This window comes from Phocoena phocoena, chromosome 6 (assembly GCF_963924675.1).
Source record: "Phocoena phocoena chromosome 6, mPhoPho1.1, whole genome shotgun sequence".
NCBI lineage: Eukaryota > Metazoa > Chordata > Mammalia > Artiodactyla > Phocoenidae > Phocoena > Phocoena phocoena.
Window position 1 is genome coordinate 98,214,366 of NC_089224.1, and position 23,860 is coordinate 98,238,225.

At 46.5% G+C, this 23,860-nt stretch overlaps 1 protein-coding gene and 1 pseudogene across 3 annotated transcripts in view; both read right to left on the minus strand.

Moving 5' to 3' along the window:
- ASTN2 (astrotactin 2) overlaps positions 1-23,860 on the minus strand; it is a 914,376-nt gene that overhangs the window by 367,017 nt on the left and 523,499 nt on the right. The gene's annotated exons all lie outside the window — the stretch shown is intronic.
- LOC136124591 (small ribosomal subunit protein eS12-like) lies at positions 18,298-18,894 on the minus strand (annotated as a pseudogene).

Genomic DNA, 23,860 nt, shown 5'->3' on the forward strand with positions numbered 1-23,860 from the left:
TCTCACCGCTGTGGCCTCTCCCGTTACGGAGCACAGGCTCCGGACGCGCAGGTTCAGTGGCCATGGCTCACCGGCCCAGCCGCTCCGCGGCATATGGGATCCTCCCGGACCGGGGCACGAACCCGTGTCCCCTGCATCGGCAGGCGGACTCTCAACCACTGCGCCACCAGGGAAGCCCAGACTACGATTTTATATAATCATGATGGCCATAACGACAACAGCAGTAATGATAGTTCATGATTATTGAACGTTCGTAATATGCCAGGGAATGTTTCAAGCATGACATGTGTCGGCCTTCCTAATCCACACGAAACACAGTGACGCGAATGATATGCTCATCCCCGTTTTAGGAAAGAAGGAAGGAAGTCCCTGTTTTGAGGATTAAGCAGTTTTGAGACCAGCTGAAGATCATGTCAGGAACAGTGTTAGGACAGTGGCTGGCACATGGCATCTGCTTTATCAAGATTAGCTGGTAGATGGCTTCTGGGCCGGGGTGAGCTGGCATATGGCACAGGGAAGCAGATTTGGGCTTTTTTAAAGTCGGAGCTATTGAGCGATGGGAACACTATCTCCCAAGGTCCTGCTGCTGCTGGTCACTGCAGGAATGCAACCTGAGGAGGGATGGCCATTTTCTGGGATTGGGGCGGAGGAAAGTCAAGCTTCGGGGGGAGGGCAGTACAATATCACAGTGAGAGTCACAACGATGGCTGCTGTCTATGGAGAACTTACAACCTGAGAACTTGACTTAACATGGGGTATCTCATTCTTTCTTTATTTTTATTTTTATTTTTTTCTTCTGGCCACATGCATGTGGGATCTTAGTTCCCCAACCAGGGACTGAACCCGTGTCCCTTGCATTGGAAGCGTGGAGTCTTAACCGCTGGACCACCAGGGAAGTCCCTATCTGATCGTAGGGCTTGCTATAGCCCTATGGGATGGTGCCATTCTTATCCCCATTTTGTTGATTAACACAGAGATGCACACACTCGGATCAGGACCTGGTGCTTACAGAGGTGAGGGGACCTGCCCTGTGACACACCGTGGCTCTGCTCTGATGTGTCCATCTCCGATCCCAGTAGGGTCCTGCCTTCCTCCTAAGGATCCCTTCCCACCTGGAGATTCTGGGACTGGCGTTGCAGCTGACCCTGATCATTCCCCTTCCTTTAGCAATCATGGTTTGCACTAGTTTAGGTCAGGAATACATATCGCTGTGCTGAGCGGTCTCATAGCTTCTTGTGAGCGCCTGTGTCTTTGAGAAGCCTGCCAGCTTCCTGCGTGCAGAGACCCTCCTCACTCGCTTCCCCCTGCATGCTGGGTATGTGGCAGCTGTTCACTGAACAAGCAAGGACGAGGCGGAGGGATGAATGAGGCCCTTCAGCTGTGTGGTCTTGGGGACAAAGAGAAAATGATTCTGTGTGGCCACTGCCCATCTGTGAAATAGGGACAATAAAATTCAGCTCACAGGGTCATGGTGAGGACTCCAGGAGAGAGAAGATGTAGATGGCCCTCACCATCATCAGGCCCATGCAGACAAGGGGCTGCTGTATCTCAGAAATGCATTTGTTTATGTCACAGATATTTACCCAGCACTCACCACCGTGGAGGCTGGAGGTTAAATATACAGAAAAGAGCAAAACATATAGACACGGGCTTTGTTCTCCTGGAACTTATAGCTCAGTGAATGGAACACAGCCACCCAGCAAGTCCCTGTCACTGTATCTATACCCGTATCTGTATCTACATCTACATCTGTGTCTATATCTATAATTACAGATTATGATAGACGCTTACAAAATACAGGATACCAGGAGAGCATGTGGCAGAGGGGACAATCTAACCTAGGGAACTGGGGGTGGGAGTTGGGTGTCGGGGGGAGCATATTTCCCCGGGGAGTGTCAGGCCCTGAAGCAAAACCAGCCAGTGGCCTGGAGAAGTTCTGTCACATCTGGGCTTTCCCCAGGGGTGCTGGGATAATGTGTGGCCCATGCACACACAGTGACCCTGGAGTCCATCTGATCTCTGAGGCCACCCTTCTTTGGCAGAAAGCTACCTCCCCCACCCTGCGTTGACTGCTCACTCATAGAAAGCCTCCTCCTTGCCGACCCCCCGCCCTTTCTCCTGCCCCTTGCAAATCCCATCATTATATTCAAAAGAAATCAAAAAGGTTCAGTGACAATGCTGAGGCTTGATCTCATGGGGAAGCTCATTAAGGTGGGCTCCGAGAGGTAGAAAGGCGCCGTGTTCTCCAGAAGCCCTCTTGCCCAGCGATGGTGGGAGACCCTGGTGTCCTGGGAGGGCAGAGGGGCTTGCCTGAGAGGGGCAGAGGAGAGCCCACCATTAGGGAGTAAACAGGGCTGCATCCTCCAGCAGGACAGGCTCCGGCTGGAGGCTGGAGGACTGGGGTCTGGGTCTAGCTCTACCTTGTACTGCTATGTGTCCCCAGGTAACCCTCTACCCTCTCTGGGCCTCTACTTCCACATTTATACAATGATGGGATGATTGCTAAGGGTCCCTCCGGCTCAGATTTCTAGTAACCTTATGTGACTTCCCACGATGGATAGGTGGAAATGTAAGAATGAGGGAGGGAGGGATAGAGAATAGCCATGGTTTCCATTGTATCCATCATATCCAATATTTCCATTGTTTTGCATCTAAGGAAATCAAGGGACGTATAGAGTCAGCAGGGAAACGAGAAACAAATACAACTGTGCTACCAGGAGGAAGCCCTGGGCTGAAACCCAGACCCTGCCACTTATTAGCTGAGAAGACAGGTCACTCCACCTCTCTGAGCTCAGTTTCCCCATGCATGGATCATGGATAATAACCCTCTTAGGTTACGAGAGGATGACATGAGGTAATAAAAGCTCCGTGAAGGCAGGGGCTCTGTCATGCTTACTGCAGTCCAGTGCCTGGAACATTGTACCCAGATTTTTGTTGGACAGATGAATGAATGAATGGGCGAATGAGTGAGTGAATGGATGAAAATGTATGTGAACCACTGCACGGATACCCTCGCTTTTATTGTTGTGGTTGTTACTGACAATAGCCTGCTTTTTGGGCTGAAACCCTGAAAGTTACTCCAAGCTGGGAAAACAAGCGTTCTTAACTCAACCTGTAACCCTTCTGTCAGTCTAGAGAAGCATATGGGCCACATCTTCGAATAATGTTTTGAAACGCACAAGATCAAATACAAAAAGCGTTACATAAGAAACCACTTATCAAAACATTTTTTTAAAAAGCCAACTGGCATATAATGATATATATGCTTCTTTATTGACACATTAAATAAAAAGGTCTAGGAACAGATGTAATAATGACCATAAATTGGAAGTAGTGAAGAGAATAAACTATGTTTTAAGACATCTGCAACAAATGAAACAACAAACTTAAGATGATATAAAACTACATGTGATTTCTCTTGGCGAAAAAGTCACAGGTGCTATTAACACACCCATGTCTGCAATAGAAGGAAATGCTAAATTTCAGTGAGAAGTTGGTGTAAGTGAACATTTATTATTAGGGGATTTCATGGACCAGCACAGACCCTGGATTGAGAGCCTCTGCCTAGACTTTGATAGAGAAAGCTTCTCCCCGAATATCTGTCGATCTGTGAATATAACCAGAAGCTTGGGTCCAGATAAGAAGAGACAGGAAATTAAAACTCAGTTACGATCACACCAAAATCACTCCTTCCTGGTGGGGCATATGTGGTGTGGGGAATGGGGGACAGACTTTGCCTTCAGAAAAAGAAAATTTTAAACTCTTAAGGGTGTGTCCTCACCCAAGTGATCTCCCTCTCTGAACTTCAGTTTCCTCCTCTATAAATGCACCATTGCAATGTTCCCTCAGTGCCTGGAGGGCTGGGTGAAATAAACGAGGCAATGCACCTTGTGCAAAGAGGCGAGTGCTACCCCTCAGTGCCCCCCTTCGATACCTTCTAGCGTGAGACAAGATTTTTGCAGCCACTCACACTTAAGAGCTGCTGAATGTACCACAACAGGGATGCACTGGCACCTACTGAGTAGCAAGCCATCTGCTAGATATTCAGCACTCAGAGGTGCCCAGACAAAGCCCCACTCTCAAGAAGTGCATAGACTGCGGCCAGAGACAACAAGATTTATAAAGTGGAGTGAATACTTACAGCACAGATGCATAAAAATACATGAGATCTCCTAAAGGAAGCAAGGAATTCTTCCTGGGCCGGTTGGGGAAGGATTCTTGGAGGGAGTAGCAATACATTGGCTCTTGAAGGAAGACGAGGACAAAGATGAGGAGGAAAAGGAAAGGAGAAGAAAGACAGGACAGGCGTTAGAGGGTAATGTGTGTGGGGAGTGGGGGAGACAACATGCCAGAGAAGGGAAAAGAAGCCTGGAGAGTGCAGTTCTATCCCATAAAGTAGGGAAATCGATTCTATAATATAGGTGCAGGGAGGAAATAACATTCCAAGCATTGTTAGAACAAAGGAAGAAAAGAAATGTGAAAAGAGAATAATTTGAAACATCAGAAAGCATTCGGGATGCCAGTGAGAGGACTCTGAGCCAGAAACCCAGCTCTGCCTGGAAGCTTCACTGTGTGACTTCAAGAGAGTCACTTGGTGTCTCTGATCTTGGCTTCCTGATTGGTCAAATGGGGATTATAGCACCTCCCTCTCAGTACAGAGGTGACAACGAAATGAGATAAACCACCTAAAGCACCCACACGTTGTCCAGCACCGAGCAAGAGTCCAGCCATTGTAAAGTCCCTCTTACTGCCCTTCTCAGTCAGCACCTGGGGTGCCTGCTGCCCTTGCATGGTAGTGACAGGTTAGAAGAAAATGCCATTTTTCAAGAGACTCCAACTTGTGTAGAACACGAGGCACCTCTACCAGCCTACAAACAATTACTTTATAAAAATGTAAATTCCACGCAGGAAAAGCCTGTGTCTATCAGCTACTTGCCAAAATATATAGTAGTGGATAGTGAGTTATGGTAATTAAACACTAGTTAATTCATTTACTGAAAAGAAATATTGCACTTTGAAGCATCAGGGTTACCTGTAGCACAATTTAATGAATGGAGTTTTTATGTGGTGGAAATCGCTAGGTAATTGCCGGCTGATCATAATTACAAGACTGTTAGGTATGCAAAGCCTGAAACAATGATTCCTAATTTCTTCAGGATCAACAAAATAAGCATCCATCCATCCGTCCATCCATCCATTCATATACCCATCGTTCCATCTAACCATCCATTACAAAGATACTTACTGAGCACCCGCTATACCCTCCCCTGTGCTATGAAGAGTCAGAAGTACAGACAAGACTAAGCCATGGTCTCTGCCCTCCAAAAAGCCAGCAGTATTGAAGAACAGAGAAGACACAGCAGAAAGGTCCATGGGAAGTCAGAAGGGGAGGAGATTACTTCCAGTTTGGGATGAGGGGAGTGGGTGGTAGTTGGGTGTGTGGATCAAGAAAGACTTCTACTTTCTTGTACCTTTGGAATTTTGAACTGTGTGCATGTATATGCTTATTCAAAAATAAGGAGATATTTTATTTTTATTTTAAAAAATAAGTGAGAACTGGAGAAAGAGGAAGAGGAGGAAAGAAAAGGAGGAAGAGGAAGAGAAATATTATGGACTGAAAATGGGTGGTAGTGCAAAAGGCATTGACAAGAATGTAGCGGTTCTCACCAATCAAGTTGGCAAATATTTTTGTCCAATGATGATTCTCAGTGCTGACGAGGGTAGAGTGAAATGACATTCTTCCTATTCTACTTGTGCTGGTATAAATCGCCAACATTTATGGAAAGCGATTTGGCAAAATCTACCAAACTTCTGAAGTGTTCATACAGTTTGGCCTAGTGATTATAGCAGTACATTGTAAAGGAAAAAAGAGCCACCAGATAAAGAGATATGTTCACAGATGTTCATCGTGGTATCATTCATAATGGGGTTAAAAGTGGGGACGATCTAAATATCTAACAGTGACAATACGATCCATTCATATAATAAGTTATGTGAAAATTTAAAATTATGCTTTCCAGGTATAGCTAATGATATGGAAAACCTTTATGATATTATTTTTCCCCCTCAAATCAAGAAAACGTTACATATACACAAATGCACATGCATACATAATGAACAAAAAGAGACGCTTCACGGAGGCTGTGGTATTTCATTGGGTTGGATGTGTGATAATAGGGGTGAAACTATGCAGTAGACAGCCCTTAGATTTGTTCATACAATATCTATGCCCCCTTCTGGTAAAAGCGCCCCCTTAGCGTTGTAGAAATGTACATCACTCCCCCATATACACATACACCATGGGTAGAGCCTTGTAGATTCATCAGTGGCCTACCAGGCGAGTGAGGGGATTGATAACTAGGCCAAGCAGAGGCTCACTCTTGGGAGTCTGGATCGTAAGCAGAATGCCATGAAGGCTGAGGATGTGGAAATCAATTACTTGTAAACTACCCATGATCACGCACCTTTGGAAGTTCTTCAAGGTGCCTCTCTGTGGCAGGTCTACTTGGGTTTGCTGACTGTTGTCACAAGCAATGGCCGGCCATTCTAAGTTTCTGAACAGGGGAGCGACATAAATAGAGATGTGTCTACAAATAATTAAGGAACACTTCAGTTCAGAGCTTCTGAGTCTGGTTCAGTGTGTCTTGAGTTTTGGCAACAGAAGATCCAGACGAAGATTCAGGGCTTTTGGAGAAGGGCATTGAGAGAGGACAACTGAGCTTCAGGCAGTCGTGACCAGGAGGGATGTCTGTCTTGTGCCTTACGAGAGAGACCAGCAGAGGGCAGAAGACAGGGGAAGGGAGGCCTCAATCCCAGCCCTGCCACCATCTGGAAGAGCGCGGAGGAGGAGGGAAGGAGGAAGAGCAGAGAAGGCACCTTGAGACCAATGGTAATAGAGCTGCTTCTAAGTTCAGTCTCACACCCAGTCAGGCAGGCTTTATCTAGAGGCCCTGTTTCTCATGAATCCGGGGCCTGAGCCTGGGGACCTAGGAGGCTGTGAAGTACAGAGGAAGCCACTGAGCCTCAGGATATGCTCATTCATTCGGCAGCATGTTCATTCATTCATTCATTCATTGAGCAAATATCTATTGAATGTCTACTAACTAGCATGTACTACCAATTTAGATATCTGCAGGAACATTGGTTCTTTATGTCCAAAGGATGGGGAGGCTCTCGGTGGTACTGTTCAGGGAGTGTGGGGGAGCCGTGGGCTGCTCCCTTCTGGATTTATCCCCTTGTCTCTACTTCTTAAGGATCTGGGTGGACCTACATCAGGCAGCAAAGAGCCACAGACTCGCTGACAGACAGACGTACAGCACGGGGGAAGATGCAATTACCACCCACAGGCCCGCATTGCCTGTCTTGTTCTAGACAAGGCCACGATTTGGCCTGCTGGGCCGGGTGGATAGAAAAGACAGAGTGCGGGGGAGGAAGGAGGTGGAGACCGTGCTTACGGGAGAGTCCCAGGGTCCGTGAAGCACTCAAGTGCAGACGGCGTACGAGCATGTGAAGGAACTGGCTTCTTCTGCAAATCGTGTTTTCTTTTTTGGTGGAGGAAAGATTTTGCTCTTTTAGAAATATCAAATGTTGGGCATCATTCTACATATAGTAAAGACTGTAGTGTATAAAAAAAGAGACCCTTCCCTCATGGTATTTATATTCTACTAGGAAGAGAACCTTCAAACAAATGAAAAAGGATTAAGGAGTTAAATGGCTGAAGTGTTGGACAGTGACTGTGACAGAACGAGGCTAGGGAGTGTTGGCGGTGGGCTGAGGGGTGGTGTGTTGGTTTACTAAGATGCCAGGGAAGTCTTGTGGGGTCATGGAGATAATCCGTGGGGTCATGAATGCAGAGTGACTAGCACGGCATCTGGTACAGAGCAAGTGCTCAAGGAATTACTGCTGTTAGTGTTATTGTTAATTACGTTCTCAATTCCTTCTCTGAACGTGGGGACAGCGATGCCTATTTCATAGGGCTGCTGAGTAGATTAAATTCGGAAATATGTAAAAAGAAATTTATATGACACATTCAATAAGGGATTATTGAGAGCCAGCCATGTTTCAGGGGAGACTGGCATAAACAAACACATAAATGCATAGTATAAAGTCAGAGTGGTGAGTGAAGGTCGGAAAAGAAGGCAAAGGCCGAGATCGAGATTCCTGGTGTGGGGAGACCAAGGACCTCCAAGGCTCGAGGAGATGACCTTTGAACAGAAGCAGGGAGGAAGTGTTGGAGAGAACAGGGCTGGTGAAAGCATGTCCCAACGGGAGGAAACAGCAGGTGCAAAGGCCCAGAGGCAGGGGTGGGGTTGGCCCTGAAAGGAGCGGTAAGGGCCAGTGGATCTTGGAGGTGACAGCAGGGGCTTTGGGTTGAACTATGGGTACGAAGCAAAGGTGCTGGAGGATTTTGTACAGGGAGTATGATGATCTGATTTACAGTTTAAAAGCATCACTCTGACTTCTCCGTGTGTAGTGTGTATTATTCATCTTATTCATCTTGGCGTATCATGAGATCAGAGGTAGCACAGGCAAACGATGTGACACTCGTTCTAGAAGTAACGTATTCATTGCATGCCTATTATGTGCAGGCTGCTAGATAGAGCAGTGTAGATGGAGACAGCCACTGCTTCTTGCCCTTGGGGACCTTCTGATGGTTCTATTGGCACAGTGTAAATAGTTCATAAATTATCATCACTTGATATGAACTAATATATATTACATTGCATTATATTATACTATATGAATAGCACAGCATTCGTATTTTTATGTCTCTTGCCCCCAAAGCGACAGTGTTACAATTCACCAGAGGCTCATTCTTGAGGAGAAGGGAGCAGCAAAAGAAAAAAAAAAAATAAAGAGGAGGCAGAAGTAAGCACGAGGGAGCAGTGGCGTGCCATTTCTCACCACTGTATCTCTGAATATGCGGATATAACCGTCCTCTCATTTGCTGTCTGGTGGACTCCTATTCACATTCCGGAGCCCAGCTCACTCTTCGCCTCCTGGAATCCAAGAGCCCTCCCTCCACCGAGCCACTTGGGCTGAACTGCTGTCCCCTGCCTGTCTACCCTCCTGGATCCCGGATGCATCCCTCCTGAGGCACCTTGAGGGGCACATGAGTATGCTGTTTACTCACAGCGTTCATTCTTCTCATTTATTGGGTTGGCCAAAAAGTCCATTTGGGTTTTTCCATAACTTCTTACAGAAAAACCCAAGCGAACATTTCGGCCCACCCAATACTTGTATAACCTCAGAGATTAACACAGTCTCTGATGCGGTTGGTGTAAAAAACATCTACAGAAGAGAGAAAGGGAGAGAGGAAGAGAGGGAGGAAGAGAGGGAGGAAGGGAGGGAGGGAGGAAGGAGGGAGGGAGGGAGGGAGGGAGGAGGGAGAGAAAAGGAATACAATTCTTTCCTTCTTTTCCAGGCAATGCTGAAGCCCATTTCAACCAGCAAATGCTAAGCTTATTGATCAACATTTCTGAGTTTCTATTGACAGAAATAACTAGCAACTAGGCTGGGGGAGAGAGAAATGTGCTGACAGCCAGCAAATCATAGCCCTGATAGCAGAGTGCCTGTCTGTGCCAAGGGGGACAATCATTAATTTCCTGTTCCTTCACAGTTACATTTCTTGGGCTGACTGACAAGTTCATTTTAGGGATTCATCAGGCCCTTTATAAATAAACTCCCTTCTTATGCCATGTTTCTAACTGCACCTGCCACCCAGATGACTGGCTGCCTGGGACGCACATAAACATTTCAAATTGCTAGCAATAGCTCAACATGGTAATTAAAGGAAATCTTCCCATTTCTGTATTATATAATCAACGGGGCCCAATTCCCCGGGCTCAGTGCACAGAACTGAAGAAGATTTCATTTATTGCTTCCCCTCCCACCCCCCCACCTTTAAATAAATGATACCCAAGCATTTAGTTACAAAATCATTCGTTGGCATGCAGACCTTGAAATTAAGTCCCCTGTAAAAGCTGTGTGACTCTGAGTAGGGTACTTGACCTCTCTGAGCTTCAGTTTTCTTGCGTGAAAAATGTGGATACACTGTGAATGGCGCTGTTGCTAAAGAAGACAAGAGCATGTTTAGAGAGGGGAGACACACTTGTAATATTATCTCATTAAGTCTCATAATGAGTCAGCCCCATGATTGCTATCTCCATTTTACAGGCAAGCAAATCATGTCTCCAAGAAGGGAAGTGACCTTTTCCCAGCTGGTAGTGGCAGAGGTATGAGATCAACCTAGTTCTGCCTGACGCAGCTGCTCAAAGAAAGACAATTTCCCATTAATCTTATTAGTGATTTTACCTCTCTGCCTGGCCCAAAATTCCATTTGGTGCCAGTGGCCTTGAGGTTAGCCTAGGAAGAACTCAGCTCTGTGCTAGCCTTCACATACACAAAGCAACTCCACTCTCTCTAGAAACAATTCTGTAGGCTCCAGTCATCAAAGCAAAGTTCCTAGAATCCACACGACGGGTGTTGCTGCATCTAATGTATTTGTATTCACCGTTCAGTTTATTTTGCTAACAGTAGCCGGAGGTACCTCGATATTTGCATTAGTATACAATTTCTCTTAAAGACTGTTTATTTTTGAAAAGGTTCTGAGTAGCTCTAACTATTAACTTGGGAAGGAAAATTTCTCTGCTTAAAGACAAGGAGCCATATGCGGTGGAGCTTTGGGGCTGAGACAAGACATTTCACTTTCCCTGACAGACATTTACTGAGTACCTACTGTTCAGTGGTCAGTGGTATTCAGTCAGCCTGGTCCTCTGGCTGCTTCTGTTAGAGTCAGGAAATGAACATTAATCCCATAATGCTATGTCTCCTATGTGTCAAAAAGGGAGCGGGGCAAAATGTGCTATCTTACCCCAAACCCATGAAACAGCACCTGTGTTCCTTACCCTCCCTTTTATAGATGAGGAAACTGAGGCATAGTGAGGCCTGGGGACAGCCACAGTGCTCCACAGCAAGAAAGTGGAGGATCTAGAATTTGAATGCAGGCTGGGATGAGCAATATGGTACCACTTGATTGACAGCTGGGCTCTGAGCTATGAGGTGAGGTTACTCCAGCTACTTTTATATATGTTTGATATTTTATATATATATAAATGCAGGCTCTGGAACCAGACTGCCTAAGATCTTAACTGTGAAACAGAAGTAACAATATCACCCTGGACATGGGGTTGCTCTAAGCATAAAATGCATTAACACAGACAAAGCATTTAGAACTGGTCACAAAGTAAGTATTTAAGACATGTTAGCTGTTATTTTTTTTTTTTGCACCATGTGGCAAAAAACTAGGATCTTAGTTCCCAGGCCAGTGATCGAAGCCGTGCCTCCCGTAGTGGAAGTGCCTAGTCTTAACCACTAGAAGTCCCTTAGCTGTTATTTACTGTAACAGCTAAGATGGAAAAGTCTGCAGTATTCGGTGTCTAGCAAGCCCCTCCCCACATATTACTGAATATAAGGAAATTCACCACCACCTTCCTGAGAAGAGTTATTTGATTTGCCTGAAAATATAAACTTGACTTAGAACTGTAAATGAACCAGTCACATATCTAAGTATTTCGTGTATTACTTTAGTAATACCCCACCTGTTTAAAATCTCCTATTGCACAAAATAATACATTTAGAATTACTGCTCTTGCCTACTCTTTTTGAACAAAACTACTTTATTCCAACTCTTCACCTATAATTCCTGATCTAGTCTAATGTATCTTCCCCTAAGCAGTTGTTGTTTAAAAGAAATTAGTTGCAAAAATACCCTTTATGTGTGAGAAAGCCATACTCAAGGTGACAGCCTCCTTTGTCGGGTGAATTTGTGGAGTAGGTGCTGCCCTCATATACAGACATTTACGGTCGGTTACGTGGTCTGAGGGTAGACGGTTTGTTAAAGAGGCAAAGGGGAGGGGGCTGGTTAAACTGGGTGGGGTGACTGAGGGCCTGGTCTGCAGGAAGCAAAGGAGAGAAGATGGATAAAGCTTATATGTCAATCCTGGTCAGGCCAGGCTATACCCTATCCAGCTCACTGACTTTCAACCAAGTTTTTTTTTTCTTTTTTTTTTTTTTTTGCGGTACGCGGGCCTCTCACTGTTGTGGCCTCTCCCATTGCGGAGCATAGGCTCCGGACGCGCAGGCTCAGCAGCCTTGGCTCACGGGCCCAGCCGCTCCGCGGCATATGGGATCTTCCCAGACCAGGGCACGAACCTGTGTCCCCTGCATCGGCAGGCGGACTCTCAACCACTGCACCACCAGGGAAGCCCTCAATTTTTTTTTTTTTTTAATTAGAAAAGTCATACATTGCTGTTTTAAGATGTTTAGAAAACACTGAAAAGTAAAAAGAAAAACAAATCCGTTAATCCCGCTGCCTAGAGAGAGCTACAGTTGTTATCGTGCCATCCTTGATCCAAGCACAAATGCTCTTTCCCCAGACAGCCTCTTGGCTCAAATGTCACCAGTTCAATGTCATTGGATGACCACCTCATATTAGGGGTGCCAGATTTAGCAAATAAACATTCAGGACATCAGGTAAATTTGAATTTCAAATAAACAGCCTTTTTTTTAAGTATAATGTGTCCCAAATATTGCAATTGTTCATTGTTTTCCAGAAATTCATACTTTTCACTCCAGGGCAGCAACAACCAGCCATCCCTACTTCCTTACTTCAGTCAGATACTGAGCAAAAGCCTCTTCCATGCAGGCTCTGCTCAGACACAGGCTAAAGGGGGATCCCAATGCCAAGACAGACATTTACCTGCCAGTTTCTAGAAAGAAAACATGTGGGCCCCCTTTCTGCCCAGGATTTGGGGCTAAATTGGGCTTTACTCTTGGTTTTCAAAAGAAAATGGTAAGTAGGAACAAGTGTTGAATGATCACTGATATTTGAAGGTGACCAGAAGAAATAGAAGTTCTTTTTAAAAAATACAATGACTCCATTTCAATTAAAAAAAGCCAAATGGCAGCAAGCACATAACAGTAGGAGCCCAGGGCTTCCCTGGGGGCGCAGCGGTTGAGAGTCCACCTGCTGAGGCACGGGATGCGGGTTTGTGCCCCGGTCCAGGAGGATCCCACATGCCACGGAGCGGCTGGGCCCGTGAGCCATGGCCGCTGGGCCTGAGCGTCCGGAGCCTGTGCTCCGCAACGGGAGAGGTCACAGCAGTGAGAGGCCCGCGTACCGCAAAAAAAACAAAAACAAAAACAAAAAAACCAGTAGGAGCCCAGTGCCCTGATGTAAGTGTCAGGGGTATTTTCTGTTACTCTGAGAACAATATCCTCGATGCCTCCTTTTACAGGGAGCAAACAGAAGTTCAGAGGGGGAAGGTAATTTGCCCAAAGTCTCAGTTAATCAGGGAGGAGCTGGGGTTAGGATTCGAGGTCTGTTTGAAAGGAAGACTCCTGCAGCAGTTTTGGACCTGAGGCTCCCCAGCAGTTGTTAGAATGTGAAAGAAACCAGCTTTTCAGAAGTGTTCTTGGTCACGTTATTTATTTATGGCAAAGGCATTTTGCCTTCCTGTGCATTTATGAAAGCGGCCCCGCGAGAAGGGAGTCTTTGGGCAGAGATCTCGGAGACCCAGCCCGTTCTGAAAGCAAACTTTACATCCATTTGTACTTACTAAGCACGCAAATCTGGTCTTGACTGTCTCTGTTTTTAAAGGGGTGGGAGTGGAAACAGGGAGGGGGTAGGAGAGGAGGTCAGTTAAGGCTGGACCCTGGAAGGCTCTCTGGAGTAGATGGTACCTATCAAGGTTCTAGTAGTTTGGACATAGTTTCCACAGAATCCAATTCTCCCGAATTAAACAGGACGGCAAATGAAGACTACATTGATTTTCTGCTCAGGTCAATAAATAAGATAAATTGACCAGAAGAGCTAAACACTGATCAGGGTGAACCGAACATCAACATTTTCTAAGAAGAGAGGGAGGAGAAACATATATATCAGAAAAATGGAGATGGCGATAGCGCGTCGGGGAAACTGCTTGGTATCCAGTGAAGGTCTGAGTTTAAGGATTAATATTTTAGTCAGGTCTTTACTATTAAAAAAAAAAGCAGTGGAATTAACTTATTACAATAAAACTTCATTTAGTCAGACTGATTGCTGGGAAGACTGGTTGCTTTTTTTTTTTAAAGAATGCCATTGACTTAAAATGCACAGATATGCACAGCACAAAGAGCACTGCACTGAGAGTCAGAAGACCTGGGTCACTGGCTTGTGACTCGTTAAGAGCAGCGAATCATATATTATTCATTTCTTGTATCCCCTTCTGCCTGGCACAGACCCTGGCATACAGATGCAGTCTTTGAGTTCCGTGAAGAGCAGACCTTGAGACAAGGATTTGGGTGCAGGTAGTTGATTTGGGAGGTGATCCCAGGAAGCAGGTGAGGGGCTGAGAAGTGAGAGAGACAAGGGAGGGAGGAAAGCTAACAAGGGTGTGTTAATAAGTGGGTCACCATATGGGAAGTGGTTGCAGTCTTGCTGGAGTCTGTCAGAGGCTGGGTAGGATGCACCTAGAATCTTTCCACCAAGGGGCAAGGAACCTGGGGTACTTTTCTGCCAGCTTCCTGTCTGTCATTTGTTGAGGGTTGCACAATTTTTTGAGGGTATTACTCCTACCACTGCCCCCTCCCAAGTTTCTTCTAAAGCCCGAAGGCAGAGAGAGTCAGGTGTAGCGCATACCTGAAGATGTAGGTGACCGCTGTCGAGAGCCAAGAGGAGATGGGAAGGACACAGGTAAACAGTAAAGCTCGCCGAGCGCATGCAAGAAGGAGCTCTGGGTACTGCGACCACGGTCAAGTCCCTTCGTCTCTCTGGGCATCAGAATCTAACTTTAAAAGGAGAGGTCTGAATCTTTACATCCCCCCCAAGACTGAGTGTCAGTGACTCTGTAAACCAGACGGTCAACCCAGATCCCAGGATCAGAGGCCCTTCAGGAAACTGCTTCTCACACAGATAAAAAATGATCTATAACGAGCATTCCACTTGTTAGCTTTTAAGTGTGAGCTTTTCAAGGGTGCAAACATAACACACATAGATATAGGTGTACAAGGTGATCCCCGAGGCACTGTTTGTAACAGCAAAGCATTGGAAACAACCTAAATAACCTTCAGTCAGGGCACTGTGGAATAAAAATGGTATATTCATGTGCTGGAATGTTCTCCTGCAGTTAAAAGGAATGGACTGACTCTATATGTGTCAACATGGGTAGAGCTCAAAAATTATTTCTGAGGGAAAAAGCAAGATGCAGAATGTTATATATAGCATGACACCATTTAAGAAAACATGCACACATCAGAGCTTTCCTTTGGGTAGGTGACATATATGGAAAAGTATTTTTAAAGGACTGAAAAGCGACAACAAACTCATTTAAAGTTATGTTGGAAAGATTAAAACCGCATTTACACGAGTGGCTAATTTTGAGGAGAGAAACTCAGAAATAAAGAAAGGATGGGACTAGCAATGGTGAATGTGGGTGGGACAGTCAGGGTGGTTTTAGCTTTAGTGATATTGTTCTAATTGACAAAAGCAGAATCGAATCATGCATTTTACAGTCAACTCTAAAAATGAGAAATGTCTAGTACACAGTCTGGTTATCACAGAAGACAACATGATAACGTGGAAAGAGTTCGGAAAATGGAATCAGACCTAGTAATCCTAGCAGATAACCTCTCTGCTGAGCGTCTCTGACTCCCCAGTTGGAATACGGACTTTGCAAAGCTGAGCGCCAAAAAGTAGTCAGTAGTGTCTCCTGTCTGGGGCATAATTTACATTCACATATTATTTGTTTCCTGCGCCCTGGATAACAGGACATGCATTTTCTTGCTGTTTCTTACACTTTAAAAAAAAATCACTCCTTTAATGAAAAGGTGAAGTCCCTTCCTAGTCTTCATGGAGTCAGGAAACTGATTTAATGGATTCACAATTAATGAGTTTTTTTTTAAAGTTTTTCTAATTGTCATAGTGTCAGTCAGGGTTTTAACTGAGCAAGGTTTCAGCTGAACTGGAACACGTCCTTTACCTTGCTTTGTGGGTATCAATGAGTATTAAAGAGGGGTCACTTCACAAGGACAACACCAGCAGTGGGATCAAAGTCAAAGTGTCATTCAATGACCCTGAGTTAGAACTGCCAGGGTTAAGTCCACACAGGCGAAGCTGTCAGCGCAGGGGAATATCTTCTATAAGAGTGCCTTAAGCTTTCAGGACCTTGTGCTTCTACTAGGCTAGTCCTCCGCCTGGAATTCCATCTTTTCCCACAATGTTCACATGTCTACATCCTATTTTTCTTGATGTCATTTTCCCCATGTAGTCTTCATGGATACCTCCTCCCTCCACAACAATGACCATGATGCTGACGACAGCTACCATTTACAGAGCAACATCAATTACTAGGGACCATGCTGGGTTTTCATCTAATCCTCAGGGCAACCCTGAGAACTAAGCATCCATATTCCCATTTTATGGATGAAGAAACCAAGGCTCAGTGAGTGTGGAAGGATGTTAACAGGGAGGGGTGGGGGTTGCCATTTTCTAGGGGCTCTGCTTTTGGAGAGCCCTCCCTTATCATGTTCTTGGCTTCTGAGGGGGTCTACGGTTTTCTTGTTATTGATTTATAGAGAGAGAACTCATCTTCAGAGATTTTCCTGAGCTGTACTCCTTGGACTTAATCCTCAGAAACAGAAAGTTTAAACACAATCGGAGAAAAAAAATCGAGCCCTGTGAAATGATCCATTCTTTAAGGCAGGAGACTCACCACTCATACTAGCTAATCCTACAAGATGATTGAGGAAGAGGATGGGACATCTCGCCACCAGTGCAACCCCTTAAGGCTACTCCAGCTGGGGAGGGTAGGAGCCTCCAGCAGTTTCTAGAATAGTTTCCATCACAAAGTCCCAAGGGTGAGTCTCCAGTAGGAAAAGTCTCTCACCACCAGCCTAAGCGTTCCTTGCCTGCCCCCTCCTCCCTCTACCCCGTCTCTCCTTCCTCTTCTCCCCTCCACCCACACCTCCTTTAGGTTCTGAGGCTCCACAGGAAGCAAGTGGGAGGGGACAGTACATTTATTACACACTCTGAGGGAACCAGCAGTCCGGTTCTATTCTTTAGGGTTTCTTTACCTTAGGTGAGTTCCTGGCTGGCCAGGCGGTAAAACTATTTACTACATCAAATGAAGATTTTTCTTATGGATTTCTTGAACACCACGATAGAAGTGTGAAAAAATGTGTCCAAGGTCAAACGTAGTGGTTATAATTTGTAAGTTCTGAATCCCAAACCCTCTTTTGGTTACTGATATTGTGTTTTGTGTGTGTGTGTGTGTGCGCGCACGCGCGCGTGCGTGTGTGTGCTTAAAGCTGCATTATTCCTATAGCAATTCTTACTTTAGCTCCCCTTACATGACTGCTACTGATGTACCTGAATCACCTTGAGAGCAAGAGCCAGCTTGGATCCATCTCTGCATCTTCCAACAGCTCAGCATCATAGAATAAGTGCCCATAAATGATTGTAGGAACAAATGGGAGAGTCAGGGACAACCTCGGGGTGCTGACTCTTAAGCGTTCCTGCACAGGACATCTCAGTGCAGATAGCGATGTGGATGGGGCAGCATTGTCCCAGCAAAGGGCAGCCTCTTCAGGACCTCAAAGGTGAGGAGACTGCAGGCAGGAGGCCAGAAAGGCCAGAGCAGCCTGGCAAACTGGTTTGGGACAGGCAGCTCCAAGTCACGCAGATAACTGAGACCTGGCTGCTTTGATGATCTACTCCTTGGAGGAAGGTCACTGAAATAAGATCAGCCTTTCCCAAATCGTTCCGAGGAAGTATGCTAATGGAAAAAGTTCCTGGAGTCAAATATATTTGAGAAATGATGTGCTGAACTAAGTTAAACAAGGTCTTTACTTCAGGACTTTTCAGAGGAAGTGCACGTTGTAAATATTCAGAAAGGGAAAAAAATAAAGGCGGCCTTTTCCCCATTGATACACCACAGAAACCACAGTCCCAGAGCATTGTATAGGGCTACCATTCCCCAGGAAGTGGGTAGGACACCGCACCCAACTGCTTAAAGTACAAGTTGCGGGGAACAAAAAAGAGTCCAATGAAATTATCTGAAAGAATAAGAATCGTTTCTCAAGAAAGGGGGCTCAGGGTGAGCCAAGACAAGAAGCCCACCTTCTTCCCTCTGCAAAGACTAGCCAACGTCACAGGACAGATACGGGTGTGCAATGGAATCGTGCTTGACACCTACCTTTCTCTCTCTCTCTCTCTCTCTTTTTTTTTTTGAGGAACAAGAGCCCAGTTTTTTTATTTGATCATTTCTTGCACTGGAAGTGCCCCTCAGTGACATCCTTGGCCTGAGCCTCTTTGCCATAACTACCACGCGACTGCAACCAACCACTTGATGGGGTCTCCCCCTCTGTCATTTTTTTTTTGCGGTACGCGGGCCTCTCACTGCTGTGCCCTCTCCCGTTGCGGAGCACAGGCTCCGGACGCGCAGGCCCAGCGGCCATGGCTCACGGGCCCAGCCGCTCCGCGGCATGCGGGATCCTCCTGGACCGGGGCACGAACCCGTGACCCCTGCATCGGCAGGCGAACTCTCAACCACTGCGCCACCAGGGAAGCCCCCCCCTGTCACTTTTACAGAGGCCTACCCATTCCCCTAGTTTCTTGCGGTCATCAATCTTAATCAGGTGGATTTGGTGCTCGGCACAAAGGGCCTCCACCAGCTTGACACATATAGGCTCATCGCTGTTGGATGTAAGCACACAGAGATGCGCTTGGCGCTTGTCTAAGGCTCCGGCAGCTTCCCGAATTCCACGTGCTAGGCCATCGTGGATGACGGCGGTCTTCAGCACCTCTTGCAGCGCAGTATTAACGTCCATTACACCTCCGGCAGCAATGCCTTCCTCGGCCAGGGCGGTGGGTTACGGGTGGAGCTGAACTTTGAGTGCACCCCAGCCTCCGCCTCCGCCTCCGCGCAACGCCACGGCGGAAGAGCCCCTTTCACTCTTTAAGGAGATACGGACTTCAAAATGCTTCCTGAATCTAAACCCGGCCCAGGCCACCATCACCTCTCACCTGGATTACTGCAGTAGCCTTCTACCTGTCCTCCTCACCTCCGACCTCCCTCACCTACAGTCTGTTCTCAACAAAGCAGCCACAGTGTTCCCTTTGAAAATTTGGTTAGATCATGTTTCTCTTTTTTTCAGGATCCTCCAATAGCTTTCCATTTCTTTCAGAGTAAAAGCTAAAGTTCTTCTATGACCTGGCCACCTACTGCTCCCTTCACATCCCCTCTTACAGCTCTTCTCACTTCCTACGCAGGAACACTGATCTCATCATTCTTCAAATACCCCAGGCATTCTGTGCCTTGGGGCCTTTGCACTGGTAGTTCCTTCTTCTGGGAATGTTCTTTCCCCAGATATATACACACTCATTCTCTCTTCTCATTTCAATTTATTGTTCAAATGACATATTCTTGGGAAAACCTCTCTGATTATGTTATTTAAAATTGCTACTCTCTCACCATATGACCCAGCAATCCCACTACTGGGCATATACCCAGAGAAAACTATAATTCAAAAAGACACATGCCCCCCAGTGTTCACTGCAGCACTATTTACAATAGCCACATCATGGAAGCAACCTAAAGCCCATTGACAGATGAATGGATAAAGAACACATGGCACATATATACAATGGAATATTACTGAGCCATAAAAATGAACGAAATTGGGGCATTTACAGTGATGTGGATGAACCTAGAGTCTGTCATACAGAGTGATGTAAATCAGAAAGAAAAAAACAAGTATCATGTATTAACGCATATAAATGGAATTTAGAAAAATGGTACAGATGAACCGGTTTGCAAGGCAGAAATAGAGACACAGATGTAGAGAACAAATGTATGGACACCAAGGGGGGTGGGGTGGTGATGGTGGTGGGATGAATTGGGAGATTGGGATTGACACATATACACTTACATGTATAAAATAGGTAACTAATAAGAATTTGCTATACAAAAAAAAACTGCTACTCTCACCCCACACTCCAGACCCCCTTACCCTGCTCTTTTTTAAACAGCACTTATCACCTCTAACTTACTACATGCTTTATTTATTTGTCATGTTATTGTCTATCTCCCCCCACCCCCCGAGCCCTCTCTGCTTGAATACAAGGTCCGTGATGGCAGGGGTCTTTGTTTTCTTTTCTGGAGTATACTTAGCATCTAGAGTGGTGCCTAGTAAATATTTGCGATAGATTGTATTTTCCAAAGATAGCCACAACACTATCTCCCATCCCACACGCACTTCTTCCAAGGTGACCTTGGCACTCTTTTCATTGAATGCTAGGCTCTCTGTCTCTTTTCCTTGAAACTGGCTTCATGTGTACGACTGCGTCAACCAATAAAGTACAGTAGAAATGATGCTCTGTGACATCCAGGGTTAGGTCATAAAATGCCATCCCATGCACCTTGCTCTCTTGGAACTCGACCACCATACTGTGTGGGAACCCAAGCAGTCCATGGAGAGGCCCAGTTGAAGTTACTGGGTCCCTCAACCTGCAGCCCCATCTGAGCTCCCAGCTGGCAGCGAGCACCAACTTGAATGCCATCTTGAAAGTGGAGCTCCTCTCGTCCTAGGTGAACCACTCCAGCTGACTTGCATAGAATGGCTGAATCACGTGCACTGAACCTTGCCCAGTTATATACAGGTTAATGAACAAAATAACTGATCGGGAGAATAGTGTTGCCTCAGCCAGACCACCAGGACTAAACTGGAATTCTACAGTCAGGGATTTCCTGGTAGCATTGAAATCACTCCTCAAAGGCAGGTCGGATGTCAGGGCACTGGTGTGAGAGGCCCAGGCTTGGCAATATCCCGACCTCCATGCCAAGCCCACCTCTTCCTCTTCCTCTTCCTGGACAGGAGACAAATTCCCTCTCTGGGCCTCAGGTTCCTTGTGAGAAGGGTTAAATGAGATGACACAGTTAGAGAGTTCAGATCAGGGTGTGGTATGGGACAGTCACAAGACTAGTTTGATATTCTTTTCCTTCCATGCAGAGGTCTGGAGCCCAAAGGAAATAAGTCTTGAAAGCCTCTTTGCTTGCATGACCAGGCAGGTGCCCCTGTGGATGTGCTCACCGGGGACGGGCATGGCTGACAGTCAAGAAGGGACAGGCTCTCACCTGCCTCCGGGTCTCTGCCAGGAACACTGTTCGCCACCCTCCCTCCCTCTGCTTTTGGCTTCACTAGTGCCTGCTAATTGTTTGAGTCTCAGTAATTAATTAATTAATTAATTATTGCATCTAGAAGCCCCCATCAGCCTCCCATGGGTGGGATTTCTGCTGCGTGCCCCAGGGCACCCATCCCTTTATCATCCTGGCCAGCATCACACCAGAAGGTGAGTGCCTTCCAGCCCTCTCCTTCGCCTGCACGAGGTGAGGACAGGCACAGGGATTCTCGTGCCTTTGCTGAAGCTCCAGAGTCTACCACAGGGCCTGGCATACATAACAAGGATGTGAATAACTGGGGGAAATCTGTGTCTCTCCAGGACACAGGAGCGCCAAGGGTTAAGGCTGAATGAGGCTCCTATGTTGTAGGGGCAGGTACTCTTAAGTGGCCGTATGATGGTTTCTTCTTAGGACCCTGAGAGTCTGGGATATAACCAAGAGGTGATAGGTGGGACAGCATGACTCTACTCAGACACTGGTTAGGGGGTGAGGCTGCTCATCTCCAAGAGTCCAGACCATGCTGTGGCTGAGACCTCATCCTGGGGGGCCAGACTGCCTGCTCCTCCATCTTGGCTACGTCACTTACTAGCTGTAGGACCTCCAACAAGTTACTTAAGCTCTCTGGGCCTCAGTTTCCTCATCTGTAAAATGGGAATAATGACATCACCTACCCCAGGCATTGGAAATGCAGAGATTTCACCAATTAATATGTGTAAAGCACTCAGAACAGGGTCTGGCATAGTTTAAGTGCTAAGGAGTGTCTGTTATCAATCTGCCTGTTGAGTAGGATCTATATCCGTTCTCTACAGCAGAAAGGTCTGGGCCTCTTCCATCTCTTCAAAAATTCACATAACAAACAGGATTATAAAAATAAACTCGAGATCCAGGCCGTGTGATGAACATCTTTCAGTCCTCCAGTGCTTTTCTGGGACTAAATGCTCCAGAACTCAATTTGGAGGTAATGTCAGAGCTCTGTGTTTGCAGTGAGACTACGAGGCCCAAGCCAAACGTCTCCAGCACTGTCCTCCAAGATAACTCTCGCCCAGCCCTCTAAAGACCCCTCTACGCCCTCTTTTTGCAAAAAATGGGGAGCAAGCCCAGCCTTCGGAAACCTTCCCCATCTTGGAAGCCACCTAACACCACATCCTTCCTCGGAGTCCGGGTTATTTCAGGAGACTAAAAAGACCACCCAGGGAGCTAATCTTTGGGCTTCACTTCTCGGGGAGGGGGTGTGGGTAGGTGGGAGAGACAGATTTTTCTTGTACAGCAGAGCGCGTGTTCCTTTTTGAAAAGTCCTAGCGGAAATAAATGTACCACTTATTGTGGGCTGCGAAGAGCCACCAGCAGGAGCTGGAGTGACACAAAAGGGGCGTTTGTGCCGGCACAAAACATTTAGCACTTTACCAAGACGTGCACAGCATATAAAAGGAGACGAAGCCTCCGTGAATCCACCAGGCAAGCGACGCGCCCTGAATGCTGGATGGCCCCTCACGCACCCCAACACACCGTCTTTCTCCTCTCCCAGGGGCCCCTGCCTCCTCTCGTGTGGAAGGGAACTCTGCGTGAGTGCAGGTGTGCAAGGCCAGGCCTCCCACTCAGGTGCTTGCCTTGTCTTCCTAAGCAGACCTGCCCACACCCACGTTCAAGAGGACAGCTGGAAACCTGGGCATAATGAGACGAAGCATTAGAAAGTTATACATTAAAGTAAGACACTCAATAAATGTGTTTTATCCTACTCAACAGACAAGTATACAGGTGTCCCCCGCTTTTCAAAAGTTCGCTTTACGCCAGTTCGCTTTTACGAAAGACCCACATTCGTACCTCTTTTCAGTAATCGAAAGAAATCCGAAGAGGATTTTCATTTTTGCAAAAGGCGAAAAGGAAAAACAGCGTTTAGTGTTTGTTTTGCAGGGAGCCTTCTAGAAGCAGCTCGCACCCTGAGCAGTGAGACAGGCACCACCAAGCTCCTTATGTTGGAACTACGCTCAGCATCTCAGCATCAAGCCGCCAGAGCTTTGAACTGTGACTGTGAGCATCTGTGATTTATTCTCTGCATCCGTTAGCAACATGTGTCCTAAGGTGATCGCTTCTTCACTTTACACCATTTCAGCTTATGAAAGGTTTCATAGGAATGCTCTACTTTTGGACAGCAGGGGAGACCTGTGCCTTCATAACAACCTGGAAGGTGAGGCTCAAATTCAGCTTCCTTGGAAGAGGAGGTGGTACCTCACCATTCACAATGCCCAGAGCATCCAGAGGCATGGGCAAGGGAACGTGGAACTGAGTGTGTGCCCAGTCTTTTTTGCTTTAAGGGTCTAGGAATCACACGTCCTCGTGAGGAGACATGCAGGAAATACTATCTGCCCTTGAACTTAAACCTGTCTCTCTAGAGCTTTCTTTCATCCTTTACAGCTTTTCACTCCCATCCATCACAGGCACACAGAAAAAGCAGATCTCTGTTCTCCACTGACCAGCCAACCCTCAGATGTCGGCCAAAGTCCAGGGGACACCTCCTGTATGGCTGGCTCTGCTCGGAATGCTGGGGATAACCAGGGGAGGCTGCAGGGACCCTGCCCCCACAGAGCTCACAGGCGACACAAGGAGATGGCCTGCCAGGCCCACGTGAGCTAACTCAATAACAC